The sequence below is a fragment of the Protopterus annectens genome, chromosome 3.part0 (assembly GCF_019279795.1).
Source record: "Protopterus annectens isolate FY-2018-M chromosome 3.part0, PAN1.0, whole genome shotgun sequence".
Lineage (NCBI taxonomy): Eukaryota > Metazoa > Chordata > Ceratodontiformes > Protopteridae > Protopterus > Protopterus annectens.
The window spans coordinates 1,477,287,509-1,477,304,761 of record NC_056731.1 but is presented as its reverse complement, the minus strand read 5'-3'; positions in this window follow the sequence as shown (position 1 = coordinate 1,477,304,761).

The window sequence follows — 17,253 nt, the reverse complement described above, 5'->3', positions numbered from 1 at the left end:
CAGGACCACTTTCAGTGGATGCCTGGGGAGAAAAGCTCCACAATTAACATATAGTAAAGTAGTTTTGACACAGGTAATGCAGACATGAAAAACAGGTCAATTATAAGTGCACACATACAAATAGTTGTTCACAATGGTTCAACTGTGATTGGTAAAGGACCAAGGCTTTTGATAAAGAGTTATATATAAAGTACAAGTGACCAGACAGAGAAAATGCTGCTCTTTGAATAACAGTTACATACAATTTGCATTTTACATTTAGTTTCTGTTAAGGAACAGAGAAGGAAAATAATATAACCTGAGCGAAATAATATAACCTGAGCATCCAGATTATAAGGAAGAAAGTTAGATCTATGAGAAAGTGAGAGCCTAGAGTTTGGGTTGGAAAGAAAAAGAGGCTGTCATGTAATTCATGGGCAGATCCAGGTTTCCCTAAGATGTGTTTTGAGTAGTTTTTTGAATTGTGTGTTTGTTGTAGTAGAGGTTATATTTGTGGGGAGGTTGTTCCATTTTTTGGCTATGGTATGGGAGTGTAGAGCTTTGCCAGCAGTATTGTTGGCAGTTGTAATACTGAGGAGAGGTTTATAAGATGAGCGAAGGGGGCGACTGGTAGAATAAAGTGTTAACAGCTGTTTTAGTACTGGAGTTTTCTCTGGGTAGTTTATGATGTTAAAGGTACAGGTGAGTTGTTGGTAGGCAAGAAAGTGAGGACATTTTAGCCATTGAATTTCTTTTAGTGCCTGGCAGTGGTGGGTTCTAAAGGTAGAGTTGGTGGCAAATTTGGCAATTTTATTGTAACATGATTCTAGCTTGCCTAGATCTGTTTTTCTAATATGGGTTAGGATTGGTGCTGCATACTTAAGTGTTGATAAAAGGTGGTTCTGAGCTATGGTGATTCTTCCTTTATCTGCGAGAATGTTTTTAGCCTGTAGAGTGTCCCCATTTTCTTATGAACTGTCTGGATTGTTTGTGATATATGAATATCAAAAGATAGGTTATTATTTATTTCTACCCCTAGGAGTTTAGTATGGGTTGATGGTGAAATGATAGTGCCATTTCTGGATGTGATGGAGAAAATTGAGGGAGTAGATTTTGTTTTATTAGGGGTGAACAGGAGTAATTTGGTTTTGTTGAGGGTGAGAATGAGTTGGATGTCTGTGATCCAACTTTTAACAGCAGAGAATGATTCTTGGGCCAGTTTTTGTAAGGTGATAATAGATGGGGCTGTGCAAATGAGAGTAGAATCATCTGCATACTGAATTAGTGTGGCTTGTTTGGAGGAAACATGTAGATTGTAAAAACAGAGAAAAATAGTGGACCCAAAATAGAGGCTTGTGGTACCCCAATAGTGTTGGGGAAAGGAGGAGATAGTTCATTTTGCCATTGAACAGCTTGTTGTCTGCCAGATAAGTTACATTTAAACCAGGAGATAGTAGGGGGAGTGAAGGAGAGTGTGTCAAGAGCATCTAGTTGTTTGGGATGTGAGACTATGTCAGAAGCTTTGGAGAGATCTAAAAAAATAGCTGATACATAGTTATTGTTATTTCTATGATGATTTACCTGATTGGTGAATGAAAGAAGAGCTATGGGTGTGCTGTGGTGGGAGCGGAAACCATGTTGAGTGAAGGAGAGAAGATTGTGTGAGCTCAAGAATTGCATAACTTGCAGGTGTGTGCACTTCTCAAGAAGTTTGGACAGAGGAGAAACTATAGCTATTGGCCGGTAGTTGGAGAAATCATAGGATTTTCCACCTTTGTGAAGAGGTATGATGTAGGCTACTTTCCAAAGTTGTGATACATAAGCTTCCTGAATGGACCTGTTTATGAGGATCGAGACAGGATATGATAGGGAGTCAGCTGCTATTTTCAGAAAGTTAGCAGGTATATTGTCTGCTGCAAGAGTGGTAGGTTTTAGGCTGAGGATGAGTTTTTTTAATTTAGATGTAGGGACAGGGGAGAGAGAGAATGATGGATAGTTTTTTTGGGGGCATGGTCGACTTATTTCTAGAATTGCCTGAAGTTGTAGTGTGAGGGCTATTGGTATTATATAGTTGGGTTAACAGAGGTTGGCTTGAGTTAATAAAATGATAGTTAAGCTGGGAAAATATATCTTTGTTGTTATTGGGGGTTGGAGGGAGGAGGGTTGGTAATTTTGCCAGTTTTTAGCAAAGTGTTGATGCTGTGCCGGAATATTTTGGGATTTTTTGAGTATTTGTTTTGGAGACCTAAAAAGTAAAAAATATAAACACTATGATACCCAGTGGATAATGCAATAGCTCACAGACAAAACCCAGTAAGCTAAGATAAGTGTCACATTATCATCCATAAGGTCTGTTACTCTGGACATTCCCAAGAGCTTGAGCCACTGCTTTTTGGATATATTCTCAAATATCAAAGCTGATATCATGAGCCTCTGACTGACTAAGTTTGCAGATGATTGCAAACTGAGTGACATCACAGACTCAGACTCTTCAGGAAAAGACTATCATGTTCTAATATATGGTGATTAGACTTTGGCCTTAAACTAAATGCAGAAAAGATCAGGATAGTATTCTATGCAAAACAGGAGCACCAAAACTACTACAACAGAAATGGTAACCCTTTAAAACTGATACTGTTGCCAGAGACCTGGGCACATTTGCAGGCAATGAGTTTTTATTTAGCTCAGCTGGTTATCAATGGTATATTATCCAATTCCAAGAAGTTTATTATATCTCTCTACTCTTCCCTCATGAGGTTCATTACTGAATAGAGTGCACCCTTCAGTATGTACCTCTCCAGGTACTTGTTTCAACTTGAGAGACCCCACCATTTCCTTAATAAGAAGATAAAGGAAATGAGCTCCATTAATTACAAAGAATGCCTCAATGCCCTACCCCTCTACTCTGTCTCATACATTCCTTAAGGGTGACCTCCTTGTAGCATACAAACTTCAAATGACTCTATCCTCAGTGACTTCCTTCATATTTGCAAAAGTGGTAATACTATAAACACCTGCACAAAAGACCTCAACCTTCACTGTAACATAAACAGAGCCTGCTGCTGAGAAAGACTCCTCATTCAAAGAATTACAGTCCTATTGAATATACTTCCTTTGCATTTTAAACAAAGTAGCTCCCTCACCCTCTTCAAATGCAACCTGGAAGATAGGTGAGTAACTGTCTCTGTCTCCACTGTTCCTTATAGAAATGGGTAACATAAAGCACTTTTTGGCTACTCTGCAATCTACTACATCAAATGTCTAACAATGACATAGCAACCTATCTTTTTTGCTATTATTTCAAATTATTGATTGAAAAGGCACAGTCATGCACAGTATTGCTTGAAGTTAGTGCACACAAGGATATATTATAAAAACTACAGCTTCTCATCTTATTTAATAACAGCATTTCACATTACTTCACCACTGTCACACACTCAGTACATCTAATGACTTTGTAGGTTGGTGTGCTGACCATTCACCTGTTGTCATCACCAATTGCATGCAAACAAAACAAGCAAGACAGCAAGCAAACTAATGAATAAATACCCACATAAACACACAAACAAACAAATGTGTCAATGACCTCCCTTTCTAGTTGCTTCAAACTGATCTCCATCAGAGGTGTAATAGGACTCCAAGGGAGCTGACTAGGAGATGGATTACAGGGAAAGGGGAATGTTCAAAGATGTGGTCAGGCTGATGCAGGTAGTGTGCATATGTTTTAGGATTGTAAGGAATCTGCAAACATTTTGAAAAATTAAATTGGATATGACACAAAAAAAACATGTTCCTAGGGATTGAAAGTTTGTGACTCTAGGTATGGGAGATTGGCTCAAGGATGCAGAGAAACAAAAATGCTGCTGATTTTATTTATGGGAGGATGAAGAAAAGTGTCTAAAATGATGAAGGGGGCTATCAGTCCCAAAATGCACAGTAAGAATTAATAATATGAATATACAAATGTTGTGGCAATGTAGGTAGAAAGGAGACAAAATCAAAGAACAAGATTAGCATGGGGAGAATATAATAGGGATCTGAACAGGAGAGGAACGATTGACCTGCAAACAATTGGGTGGAGAATGCTATTATTTTTTAATTTGTGGTAAATGGCATTGTATTAAAAATAGTGTATTTTTTTACTTGAATCCTCCTCAATTGCATATGTGTTTCTGATGAAGCTTATAGGGTGATAATGCTTTATGTGGTTTTGTTATAAAATATTTCATATGTATTAATGTCAAATGTGCTTCATCAGATACCTTTGCTGGTAAAAATTTTGAGTAAAGCAAAAAAAAAAAACAAAAAAACAAAAGTTGACTTCCATCATAATCCAGCAGACACCAATACTTCCTTTCTCTTATCTTCCCATCTTATACCCTATAGTCTCCTCACCTTTCTAACTCCTCTGACTCCACTTTTATACACACAAATATTTTTCATTAATGTTTCTCATCTATTCCTATCAATTATTTATTCTATTACTTCATTCAACTACCATGTTACTTCTGGTTTCATTGCTCTTTAATGGTTTAGCAGTTTTAACCTGTACTAGATGACCTTCACCAGAATAGCCATTCTGTAGAAATCACTCACTTTTATATTAAAAAATAATCATGTGACTAATCAGGCATCCATTACAATATTCAGCAAATATATTTAAAATAATCATTATAATTTAATAACATTCTAAAAACAAGCACATCATAATTATTTGACTAATAGTGTGAATGACTTAACAACACAACTATTAGAACCTACATGTTCACCAAGCACATATAATTGTAGTATTTAAAACTTCCCGTTACAAGCTAACACAAAACATATTTAAAATAGTTCATAATGCTGTTACTTGAATCTGTAAAACACTATTAATGAATACCATAACATTGATTTCTGGTACAACAGGAAAATTCATAATTAGCTGTCAATATAATTTCCTGTATCCGATCTTTTTTTAACAGTTGTCCCACATGCACAAAGTAATACAGTCATGCACAGAGCATTTCCTTCCTCTTTAGTTTTAATGTTATAAACATGCTCAAAAATTGTATGCCTTAATTGCTTTTCAGTCTTTCTGACATTGAACATTTTTCATGATTAAAAATCTGCTATGTAAAACACCACTTTGGTATGGAAATTAAAATTAGCCCATACAAGATACAACCATAGCTTGACTAGGCACATATATATTAGTTGTTTCATTTATGAATCAGCATTGCTTGCAGGCCCTACACCTAATCATGATATCTATCAAAACGCTATTAATACTTACACTAACTTTCAATGCCCCCCCTCCTTTTTTAACACAAAACTTGGCGTTTAACTAAAAAAAAAACTTTTAAAGTACTACAACCAACAATCTGCTTCTAATTCTTGACCATAATATCTGTAATAATTTTGAATCTTTTACAATAAGGAATAGCAACTGGATTCATAAATCATCCCTCTTTTGTGAAGTATTGTATTTTGTGTCACATTCATTAGAAACTCCTTTTTTTAATATCAGTAGGAAGTCCCTACCCCCACCCCTTCAAAAAATTTCCCTTGCAATTTTGTCAATAAAATCCTAAGGTATGATCTCTCAAAAGCCATAAACTTTAAAATTTCCACTTAAAAACCTTTGTTATCTGTAGTTAAATATGACTGGTTACTCAACTGTCTCCTGACCAAACTTCTCCATTGCTATAACAGATAGTGACTTGAAAAGTGTAAACAACTACTGGAGGAAAGTTCTCTTCATAAATTATTTGACATAAAGTCTCATTTTTTTCATATCTTTGAATACCTTCACACCTAAGTAATCCATGCCTTGAAAATCATATTTATATATAAACTTCAGAAATACAAGGATGTTTCAAGAAAACTAAAAAAATCCTGTAAATCTTTATTCTCCACTTTCATAAAATGAAAATATTGTAGTAGATACTCAAGGATAATTTTATGGAATGGGCATACTTGGAACCCCAAATCGCTCTCGCGTTCTCAAACCATGGCACCATGTATGCGAATGCAGGCACTGCCATGACCCCCAAAGTAGCGCTACATTTCTATTTAAAATGTTCTTCCTCAAAAAATAGAAAATTATTTTTCAGAATACTCTCCATAATTAAACTAATTGATTTTACATTCATATGTGTTAGTGAATTGTATGAAACTATGACTTCTGAGAACCAAGCCATACCTGTATCATGTGGTTTAGAAATAATCAGTTAGTTAGCGTAGGTTATAACAAGCAATAAACTGCTATCATATTACACTTTTCAATGTCTGTCAAGAAAATGTCAGGAACTGTGTACTACATATGATATGTTTTTTAAACTTTTTTTTTTATTTCACAGCCACATATGCTGCTAGTGGTTCAGTGGTAGACCCATTACAGTAATATACAGCAGGCGTAAGGGGTGTCAGTCATAAATTTCTGGATCTTAGGCATCCTAAAATTGCAGGGACAGGCAGCTTCTTCACTTTCTAAAACTGTTTCAAATTGTGAAAAATCATGCCATATAAAATAGTCTAAGGAAAGATTGTAGACAAAACACATAACAGCAGTAAAGCATCATCACACAATATATCCAGTATGAAAAATGCATAGATTTGTACATAAAATGGGTAGAACTTAATGCAGTTATGACAAGACTATGTAGGCTGGTCCAAGTACACTTTCAGAAGCAACCCAGGCCAAAAGGCGATATAATCTTAATAATAAACATTAGACATAATTTTCAACATACATGAAAGCAATCCTTGAATGGAATGTTTAAAAAATAACAGATAAGATAATAACATTGATTACTATAAACAAAACACATCAAACAGCTCAAACTTTACAACATGTACCATCTGACTACATATGACTTATGTGCATAAGAAGGTAATTACCTTACCATAAGAAGGTATTACCCTGAAGGTAATAATAAAAAAAGAATAATCAGTTATTGTGATGTAGTTCAGTAGGATAAATAATTAACTAAAATGTAAAAAAGTTAACATGGCAACTCAAACTAAGAAGATTAACACAACTAAGAATGTTAAATACATGGCAACATTGCTAGGTAACATTTATTAAAGTATTTATAAAAGACAGGAGAAAGCAGTGAAAAATTTAATGAATACAAATGGTGAACCTAATGAAATTATTTATTTAAGTAACATAAAAGACAGTGCAGAAAAGCTACCTATTAATGGAATTCATACATTTCAACTTCCACAGGACAAAATCTGAGACAAGAGCCATGAAAATCAGGGGCTTCTGACTAAAATCAGACATTTAATTAACATAAAATATTTGTGGATGAGATAGTCAGAGTAACAAAGACAAACAAACACTACAAAGTCCAACTATGGATGGAAGTATCTTAGACAATATGCAAAGAAAACTAGATTTGTTTGCTTCATAATCATATTTATTCTGTATGTAATTAATAAGGATCATGGTATTGTCATCATTAGATTGAGTATAAATCAAACTGAAAATAAAATATCCTTCCTTGACTTTATCAACTGAAAGTATGATACAATAAATACATTCTTTTGAGAGAAGACCTTCATAATATCCTGAATTATGCAAGTAGGTCTGTTCTTGAATACTTTCATTTTCTTAATAATATTATTAACTTCTGCATGACTCTGCACTTAATGATATAACCCATATATACATGCTGATTAAAAATAGTGGAATTACAAAAAATTATAAGATTAAAAAAAGGTGCTGTTTAGCTTTCTAAAGTAGCGTACTCTTAAAAAATGTAGAATAAATAAAGAACACAAACTGCAATATGTTCACCTGATATAGAGGGGCAGTTTAAACAATCGAAATGCTACTGAATGTCATATTCAGTATTTTCAGGGTTATGAATCTGAAAACAAAAAAAAAATGTTTTCTAAAAAGGCTTATTTTTAATGGCTTAAAGCTTGTATTTGACAGGTTGTTTCTGTATATGAAATATTGATGCCAAGAATGTAGCTGGCATTTGCCCCCATTCTGAAAACTCGACTATTCATCTGATTTCTGCCAAGGACAAATTTAAAAACAGTTCTGAGTTTAATTACCATTTTAATTAATTTAGCTGGTTCTGTAAAGCTGGCATTTGTTTTCATATGCGTGAAAAAAATTATTCATATTTTACTATACCGCTATCAGTTATACACACACACACACACACACACACATACATATATATATATATATATATATGTATATATATATATATATATATATATATATATATTTATATCAACTATATATAGACTATACAACTATCATCAGGCTCATCAGGAATGATGATAAGTTTGCATACAGATAGAAGGTTGAACAGCTGGCCCTTTGGTGTAGTCAGAATAATCTTGAACAGAACACTCTTAAAACTGTAGAAATGACAGTGGACTTTAGGATGGTACTACAATATTATTCCCCTCTTTATATTTAATATTGCTGTGTCAGTTGTTGAATCCTTCAAGTTTTTGGGATCTATAATCTCTTGGCACTTGAAGTGGGATACCAATATAGAGTCCATCATAAAAAAAGGCACAACAGGGAATGTACTTTCTGTGACAGCTGAGGAAGTTCAACCTCCCAGAGGAACTGTTGATTCAGTTCTATACAGCAGTCATTGATTCTGTTCTTAGCTCATCCATAACAATGTGGTTTGGATCTCTGTCTAATCATGAGAAAAATGGGTTACATCGAATCGTAATGTCTGCCGAAAATATCATTGGTGCTAGTTTGCCTTCCTTACAGGACCTGTGCTATTCTAGAGCCATGAAAAGGGCAGGGAAGATCATCACAGACCCTTCACATCCAGGCCACCATCTTTTTGAACTATTACCATCAGCCAGTTGTTAGAGATTAATACGCACCAAAACAAGCAGATATAGGAACATTTTTTTCCACAGGCCATCAAGTTCATAAACAGTTAACTCATCTTATTAGGTTGGGGTATTCCTTTTTCCAAGCCTCCCAGGATTCTGCAGTATTGTTTACATATTATTAATACTTGTTTTTTTTCAGAGTTTATTTCAGTATTTCTTGCACGGAGTTGCACTTTGCACCTTGTATGTATGTGTATACGTATATGTGGTTTACTATCAAATTGTCAAAATGCACAACAAAATCCTTCCACATCTTCAAATCAGTTATGCGAAGTTCAGCATATCAATTAGACAGAATGTCGAAGTGTACATACTAACAAAGTCGAATTCGCACTTTCAACATTCTCTTAAGCAAGTCACTACTGCACACGCATGGCATAGTATCATCTGTTTGCAGGGAGGCTATGACCTCTGCACCCCCCATGTGGGGGGGCTACACCCCACTTCCCCTACACATAATATATTCCATCTCTGAGATCGCACTACAGTAGGGAAAAGGGTAATTTCCCGACCCCCACTGTACTGTGATGTGTATTCAGAATCCCAAAGACAGGTGTGTGAATGCACTGTGGCATTTGTGAATCTGAACACTTGCACTTGTGCAGGTTAGACAAAATGGGGATTGTCCAACTGTTGTTCGACATTCCCATTTTCCATCTAACTTGTACTCATAATTATAATAGTAAACCTGTATATGTATATGTATATTTATATGTATATGTATATTTACTTTTTTGTCTTGTTCTTAATAGTTGCATGTATGTCATTTGTCTTTTTCTTAATAGTTGTATGTATGTTATTTATGTAATTCATACTTGGAGAGTCATTGAAACTGGAGTCAGATTCCTTGTAGGCGTGCATACTTGGCCAATAAATGTGATTCTGATTCTTAAATGCTCAGTCTGCTTCTAGACTTTTTTTAGTAATGATGGTTGAGATATATAGCATCCCTGTAGATTGGATTCTAATGGTGTTAGCACAGTAACTATTAATGAAATGTTGTCACCATTAATGTATAATTTCTGAATTGCTTGTCATTTCTATAGGCTTTACAGACAAGTACATTAAAGTATATAAATCTATGATCTGACTTACATTTGCAAACTGATAATACATGAGGATCAATTATATTTGGAAAATTGCACACTACTAGCTTAAGGCTGTTTCTGTATATTGTTTATGTGCTTATCTGTACAAAGTACCCAGCAAACATAATGTTTCAAATTCCCTAATAAAAGCTGACACATGTGATCCATTTTCTTGTTTATTAGTATTAATATACAGTTGTCCTCCAGAAATTGTAAATGTACAAACGTATTCATTGACAGCGACTTCACCCACAACTTAGCTAAAGGACTGGTTTTGAGAAACTTACTGCTATATTTTCAGATCTATATTAAAAACACAGATCTATATTAGCACATTTATAACAGACATTGATTAACTCAGATATCTCCCTCCTAATGTCTTTGACTCAGTGCAGTGTTTGAAAAGCCTTGCTATACTATATAACAAGTGCCCCAGGATCCAGAGACTACTATCTCTTTCTAAAACATTTTATGTTTTTCATCAGGAAAAGGGAAAGCAAGTAAGGTTCTTTTAATTTACAATTATATTGATTTCACTTAGAATTGGAGACCATTTGTGGCTCAGTTTAGTTTATACTTTACACAGATTATAATTTGGCATGTTTTTCCAGTATGCCACCATGCTTTGGGGTATATGCAGCTGATGTTGACTGTTACTAAGATATCATTCACTGACCCAATCCCTGAGCCAACTACTTTTTTACTTGTTCCCTTCTGTCACTTCACTATTTGGCTCTCATCTGTGCTTAAAATTTTCCTCATGCATTGCACATCATGCAAGTGTTTATAAGGCCCTAAATAAACTGCCATGACCCACAATAACACCATCTGCAATGATTTAGGTTGAAACACAGTGCAGAATCCTGTCATAAGTGCCACCACTTCAACACTACCTCTCATAGATATTGCTAGGAGGAACTGGGCTGTCTAACTACCTCACGAAAGATAACAGCTGATAGTTCCTCATGGAGGAGTTTGTGTGTGTATCTACTACATAGCTCCAGGTCTCAGCTGAAGCATTCGTTCAAGGGATGAAAGAAAATTAGGCTGTGATCTTGCCTTGTAAGGTGTAAGGAAATTGAAAATGGTGGCCCTTTCACTTCTGTACATGACATTCTCACCCACAACTACAGAGATTTCAAGTTCATCCTCATGCTCCCTTTGCACACTTGATGAGGAGTCCAAGTAAGCTTCACCACTTGGTTTTAGTCTAATGGGTGCATTCCATGGTGTAGGTACCTTACATACCCTTGGTTATCAGTTAGACCATGACAGCTAATCTGATCCCATGTGAGTTAAGGGCAACTGAGGCTAAATAGTCACCTCCTGATTTTGCCATGTCCTTCCGGGCAGATGGCCCAAATGAAGAAGCAGGTGTCTTGGGTATTCTACTGTTTGGACCTTTGATCAGCACATGAATACAAATGTTTGAGGTCTGACAAGAACTTGAATCATGAGTATAGAACTTGACCCTGAGGCCTAATAGGATGGCATTTCACCCAGCATAGACTCTCATATATTCATGCTCCATTGCTGGTCTTGACAGGTCAGCCACAGTCTTGAGCAGAGAATCCCTACTGCAGAACTACAGTAAGCAACATTCACAACTTTATCTTAATATCAGATTCTATTTTTCTCAGCCCCTGGAGCAAATGGAGGATGGTGGTTCCCTTCCACTCTAGCTTCATAAGAAGTGAAAGAAACTGGAGGCCATTTAATGTCAGAAATGACAATGAATTTAGCTCATCATAATTCTACAGATTATGCTTCATTCATGTAAACTCTGGGGCCCTCAAGTTGCTTTTTGTACCAGCCTTTAGACTCATTTTATGCATTGACATTTGATTAATATCTGTCTTAAAAAAAAGGGTGAAAGTGCTCTGGCTCATATCCTCCATGGAGCCAGTCATTAAGGATACTGTTCAAACAGCCTGGAAGTGCACAAATTCTGCTCCTGTGGCCTGCAAAAGGCAATCACTGCTTAAAAGTTACAAATTACATTAAGTGATTATTTCAATGAGTATACCTGAATTAGCTACCGTGGAATCTTTTTGGTGTAGAACAGGATCCAGAGACCACAGTATTCTGCCATACTGCCACCAGATAATGAGTCTAAAACTCTGCAAAAGTGTTGTTAAAGAATATACTCTCAACTGCCTCCTTGGTGCTTAGAGCTCTCAAGAACTCATCTTACCTAACCAAAGTTCAGTCCTCTCTGGTAGGTCAGACATAGGAAACACTTATCTCCCTGAGTCTGAGCCCTGACTTTCAAGAGTGGTTTTCCATATATTTCCACTACAGTTTCAAATGGGGTGACTCTTTTTCCAGGGTTGTAGGCTCAATTAATTGACTGAAGAAGATGGCTGGACAGTTGATGTTGCACATGAAGGAGGAGCACATAAACTATACCCTGGATGCTACTTTCAAATGAAGAAATTCTCCATGGCTAGCCCTCTCAAGACTTGATAGATAACTTATTGAAAAGAAAGCAGATAATTACCACTGTGAATGAATTTTCCAATTTCTCTGGATGACCTGTACTTTTTCCTGTTTCAAGCTCAGTCCACTCTAAGAGAGATAAAGAAGCTTCACAAAGAAAGACTCTAAAACCCATGATCTTTCTTCATTGCTGTTATCCAGTTTTCCTAAGAGAAACACACCCACCGGCCTAACTACATCAGGTGTGACTATGGGTTTTGACTATCTGTGTAACAGTTTTCAAAATTTGCACTGCCATGGAAAAATACAGCCATGGACCAGGTTCTGGAATTGTCTGCTATTGGACACATTTTAGAAATCTTACTTTACCCTTCCAAAAAGAGATTAATCATCCTCTAGAAAACTCTTGACACAGGCTCAGACCTTACTCCCAAAGAACACCATAAAGTATGGTCTTCAGACAGAACAGAGGCAGAGATTCTAATTCCATTTGTTTTTGGTTCTTAAAGGGATTAACGGATTCCATTCAGTATAAGGAATCAGTGACTTCAGCCAACTCATATGATATGTCAGGTTCTAAATGTTGACTCACCAGAAACCATGCCGCTACTTTCAAAAGATGCCTGGATTGTCCTGACGAACTTGATAAGTGCCTGTCAGTAAATCAGTGCCTGCATTTATTTATTATTTTATTTATTTATTTTACATTTGTTAACCGGGGGTGTCTGACTGAGCCGAAAAGGCCCTTTGATCTCTGCATGAGAGATTCCTTTGACACACTCTAAGTAAGCATCACTTATACTACAAGATTTTGCTACCTCAACTTTCATTAATGCTATAAGTGATTAATTAAGTGTTAGCTGTGGTGAGTGAATTTTTTTGGATTATGGAGTTCCATGTGCTGTCTTGACAGGACCACTACCTCATGTTGACATATTGAGGAACTGTTTGGTAGAGTCTCTGTAGCTGTTTCCTTTGTGTTTGCAGTCACTGGAGTGGCCATAATTTGAGAAAAATTCTATCATAATATGCACATAGCTGGAAATTTCCACTTTTGGTCATTTGCAGTCAAAGATAAGCCCTGGGTGTTCTACAGTTAGCAGCCTGAATAGAGGCGAAACTTAGAATAAAACACTCAATCTGACTTCAGCTCTTCAGTCTGATGGCTAATTAATGGATGCACTGAATACTATAAATTTAATACAGAGTTTTAACTACCTTGTAACAATAGCACTGTCTGATAGCTGCCTCTCAAATGTCATAGGCTTAAATGAGACAAGGTATACTATACAATGAGTGTTGGCAATGTGAAGCAGAACACAGCTCTATTAGTGCTCTGCAGATGAATGAGATAATCCCCCTATTCCATTTACATGACAGATACTACCTAAATGCTGCATGGATGGCGGGAATTGCTCTATTTACTTTGTTACATGCACAGGCTGAGATAAATACGTAAACAAACAAATAAGTAATACTTCCTAGTGCAGAATGTTCTAGTCACAAACATTTGACTCAATAACCACTCAGGCTAGATTTAAAATATATATCTTTTAGAAATGGTACACAGAAAGCCAGCTGGTGAGACCTAAGTGGCCTAAAATCAAATCACAATGTAATACATGTCTCGCCAGCAATCCCAGATGATTTTTGTCAAAAGCTTTATAATTTTATCAGCTGAGGTAAATCCAGCATGATAATCACTGTGACTCACAGCAAAATCAAAATTAAAACATAAGGTAAATCTATTAATTCTTACAAGGATCATGCTAGAGAAAAACATGCTTGTTTCATTTATTTGTTTTTGTGAATAAATTTCTCATTTTAACCCAGATGCAAGGCCAAGGTACATCACAGGATCAGATCAGTTAAAGGCTGTGGCAGGTAGTTGCCAACAGTTTCTACCAAGAATTTTTAAGAGCTTGAAATAAATTCATTACCATTTCTTTCAGTCAGTTATCAAACCTATTCTCTGACTCTTGTTATTTTCCAGAGTTGCAGAAACTTTCCACAGTCATCCTCTACAAAACCAAAGCCACTGCAACACCGTGGATTCACACAGACTAATAAAACTTTTATGCAACCTCACAAAAACACTGAAAAGAGCAACAGCAAGGCAATGGGAAATGCTTCTTATAAATTATTTGTTGCTCTGAGAAAATAAAGACTATTGTAGCAGAATTCATAAAACAAACATCACTGCTATTGCCCACCATCATCTATAAACTTATATGATGAAGGTGACGTAATAGGTTTACTGCTCACTGATTTCAACAAAGCCTTTAACTTTGGATGTCAGAAAACACTAGTGAGTTGATGTTAATTACCTCAAACATCACTTCAGTGTCCTGAAAGCTATCTATTCAGTACATAAGGACATTTTTGGAAGAGACATTTAATGAAAATTTCCCCATTCAATCTTCAAATTTCCTGCATAACCATAACCCCCTGGATGTCTTCTCCTAAAGATATCCCTAAAACAAGTCCCTAAGACTCTTCCTGGGTGTGAATATAATAGCTCATTCTGGCCTGGTAATGTATTGGATTGCTTCCTTACCAGTATTATGTCTTTTCTCTCATTGACCTACTCTGCAATATGTTTAAACTCAGCCATTTATCAGTCTTTCTGCCTGAGCATAGAAAAAAGCTGTGGTCATTTCCTTTCACAAGTGAGGTCCTAGCACCAATCTGGCAACTAAAAATCCATAAGCCTCATAATCCTTATCTGCAAAATATGATTATTAAGCACATAAACTCTGGTGCTGTTTACAGACTTCTGATCCCTGTCAGTTTGGATTTGTGACAGGGTCTTGCTTGTTTGTCCTGGATGGCCTCTTTGAAATAGTCACTGTGGCTTTGGACGAAGCCAAATCAGTACACAGGACACACCCTGACCTTGTTAAAACCTTTAGTAGTAATACACTTTTGAACATCATGTGTAAATTAGTCAAATAAAAAATAAATACTGTGATAGCCAGTGGATAATCCAATAGCTCACAGACAAAACCCAGCAAGCTAAGATAAATGTCACATTATCATACATAATATCTGTCACTCTAGACATTCCCGAGAGCTTGAGCCACTGCTTTTTGGATATATTCTCAAATATCAAAGCTGATATCATGAGCCTGCCTTTGGCTGACTAAGTTTGCAAATGATTGCAAACTGAGTGACAGCACAAACTCAAACTCTTCAGGTGAGGCTAACATGTTCTAATATATGGTGATTAGACTTTGGCCTTAAACTAAATGCAGAAAAGATTAGTATAGTATTCTATAACATAGCACCAATGCTACTACAACAGAAATGGTACACCTTTAAATTTGATACTGTTGCCACAGACCTGGGCATATTCCAGGCAAAGAGTTTTTATCTAGCTTAGCTAGTTATCAAGGGTATATTATCCAGTTCCAAGGAGGTTATCATATCTCTTTACTCTTTCCTTGTGAGGTTCATTACTAAATAGGGTGCACCTTTCAGTATGCACCTCTCCAGGTACTTGTTTCAACTTGAGAGACTCCACCATCTCCTTAATAAGAAGATAAAGGAAATTACCTCTTTTACTTTCAAAGAATGCCTTAACGCCCTACCCTTCTACTCTGTCTCATACATTCCTTATGGGTGACCTCCTTGTAGCATATAAAACCTCAAATGACCCTATTCTCAGTGACTTCCTTCATATTTGCAAAACTGGTAATGCTATAAACACCTGTACAATAGACCTCAGCCTTCACTGTCACATAAATAGAGCCTGCTGCTGAAACAGACTTCTCATTCAAAGAATTCCACTCTCATGGTATAGATTTCCTTTGCATTTTAAAGTAGGTCTCTCACCCTCTTCAAATGCAACCTAGAAAATAGATGAGTGACTGTCTCTGCCTCCACTATCCCTTATAGAAGTAGGTAATTTGTAGCACTTTTTGGCTAGTCTACAAACAATCTACTACATCAAATATCTAGCAGTAACATAGGAACCTGTTTTGTTTGCTATGATTTCAAATTATTGATTGAAAAGGCACAGTTATGCACAGTATTACTTGAAGTTAGTGCACACAAGGATATATTATAAAACTATAGCTTTTCATCTTACTTATTAACAGCATTTCACATTGCTTCATCAGTTTCACATACTCGGGTACACCTGATGCCTTTGTAGGTTGGTGTACTGACCACTCAGCTGTTGTCATCACTTATAGCAAGCAAGCAAAACAAGCAAAATAGCAAGCAAATTGATAAATAAATGCACAGATAAACAAGCAAACAGGTAAATAAATGTGCATGGTCAGCGAAAGCTGGACAATAAAGAGAAAACCCAAGTATGAGCAGCACGGACAGCTGTTCACCTTATTTGCACAATAGAATAACTCACATTTACTCAGCAATCCATTTCCATGTGAATTGCATGCAGCATTACATTTTTCTTATCAGGTAGCTGGCTGCCAGTTTGAAAAATACTGAGCTCAAAGCCCAGTCTAATAGAAGCATTGTTACTCTTGTTGTTGCTTCAGAAATGTGCTTATTTCTGACATCCGTGCCATAATCACTTGGTCCTTGCTTCACATATTGACAAAGTGTTACTCTCTATACAACAGCTCTAGGATTCAGGCTTCCTTTGGTATAGCTGTTCATCAACGTTTAGCCTACTAATCTTTGGTTTTTTGCTGTTCCCTGTATTTTCCACCCAGCTGGATATATTAGTAGGAATTCAATCCAATCATTGTCCAAATAATGACATTTCCTGATATTTGATATGAAAGATGCATCTTTAGTGTATCAGTTGATCAACAAGATGTCTTCCTTTGGTAAGTCTCAAATACCATCCTACTGCCTGCCTGCGATTAGATGGCTCCTCATTTACTCTGGCTATTGGAGTTCC